We start from the raw sequence: 2039 nt of genomic DNA, 5'->3' as shown, positions 1-2039 counted from the left end.
CATCAAACGCTCTCGTAGACCAAAATAATTTATTTAAATGTAGATTAATTTAGAGACAAAAATGTTTCATTGCTTACTTGTTTTCATAAAAAGATGAAAAAATATTCATATAAAATATTATACCATAGAGTTTTTTAAATGATACACATTTACTCACACATATGTAAAGTTACTGTTCTTTGCTGCCCATGGGCTACCGGATAAACTCCTGTTCTACATTCGTGCCCACTCATATGTATGTGTATGCTTCCCCACTCTGTTTTGGATTTAATCAACTTTGCCCGAGCAATGGTGCTTGCAATCTCAGTGATTGACCATACATTTGTCTCACCTCATGCCCACCTAAGTGAGTTCCTATGTCTTCTCCACCACCTTAGACTGGCTTTACCACATGTTTTTACTCTATAAAAGTCCCTCGAGGAGACCGCTTCCTGGAGGCAACCCACTTGGGTCCCCTCTTCAGTTTGCTTTGTGTAATGTGCTGTGTGGGACTGCTTAACGGGACATCCAGGGAGGCAATACAGATATGAGGAGACAGAAGGAGCAAAAAGCAGGAATTACGTTAATTAGAAAATGGTGTCAATGATAGTTTTATTATTCACAAATCATACTATAAAGTGATTTATTTCTTGGAATATTTTTCACCTTATATAAGTCTAGTTAGGAATGTAGGGAAACAGCAACAACAACAACAACAAAAACCGGATTAAGCTGGAGTCTTTGTAAATCATTTCCTTTGGTCAAAACGCAGGCAAAAAAGATCACAGGAACAGGAAGAGGGAGGCTCAGGAATACAAAAACAAGGGAAGCAGGAAGGCCACCAGTGACTCAGCGGAAGGGGAGTGGTGCTTTTGAAATCATACCCTCCCCACTGTTCCTCTAAGTAACCTTCCCCACTGTCAGAAATAAGGCAACCTGCTCTCACCAAGGCCTTGTTACATGTCTTTCACAGGGTGCTGTAATCTTTGGTTATTTTTCAATGGCATTGACAGTGGTTAGACTCAGAGGACAGTCAGTTTCTAACAATTCTCCGTGTTCCCTGTGTCAGTAAATACAAGGGTCTGTATCCATCTCCAGGCATCCGTATCCCCTTCCCTCCGAGCCTCCTACAAGCAGATTTTCAGCTTTTCTTTGCCAGGGAACAACCCTGCCCTGGGCTGAGTCAGAACATCTGGATCCTGATCTCATGGCCCTTGGAAGATAAGCAGAAAATGAAATTGTTTTGAATTCCCAGTGTCTTCCCTAATAGGCATTTTATAAAGAATAATAGTCTCTTTGGAGGATGGAAAAATGATTGAAATGATCGCTTTCAACCCAAGAGTAATTCTGCAGCCTGAACCATCTGAGAATGAGGAACCAGATTGCAAACAATTTGAGACCCTGACATTTGCATTTGTCTGAATGAGTGACAGAAAGAATCAGCCACAGAAAGACTGAAATTTTTGGCACTCTGAGAAATATTTGTCTTGGCAAATTTTAGACAAATCACTTGAGCAAGGATATTTGAAAACACAAAATGCTAGATTACAAAACTTTGACAGACCCATTTTACATGTAAACAAAAAAATCCATCTGCTGAACAGAAAGTCCTGCAACGTGTCCTCAACTTTAGAAAATGCTGTTAGCCTGTGTCATTTTTCAATTAAGAACAGAGACAGAAAACTTAAAATCTATACTAATCTACTGCCTCTCACAATATGCACAAGCAGCACAGTTCCTGTTTGCAGAGTCACACCAGTGACACTTTGGGAGAGAAGCTAGGTGACTCCAAAGATGATAGATAAGTTCTCACGGAGAATTTTTTCTTCACTAACATTTCTACCTTTCAAGTAATGCATTTATATCATATTCTAGTGAGGCTTATTATTATTATTATTATTAGTAGTAGTAGTAGTAGTAGTAGTAGTGTGTTTTGTTTGTTTGGTACAGAGCTCAGACTCATAGTGATCCTCCTGTCTCAGCCTACCCAGTGGTGGATTACAGGTGTGCGCTGCTATTCCCAGTTTTGGTGGCTTGCTCTGCCAGAGTCCGGCACAACA

This window comes from Octodon degus, unplaced genomic scaffold, assembly GCF_000260255.1.
Source record: "Octodon degus isolate 3935 unplaced genomic scaffold, OctDeg1.0 scaffold00020, whole genome shotgun sequence".
NCBI classification, from domain to species: Eukaryota; Metazoa; Chordata; class Mammalia; order Rodentia; family Octodontidae; genus Octodon; species Octodon degus.
Note: the sequence above shows the minus strand (reverse complement) of the source record.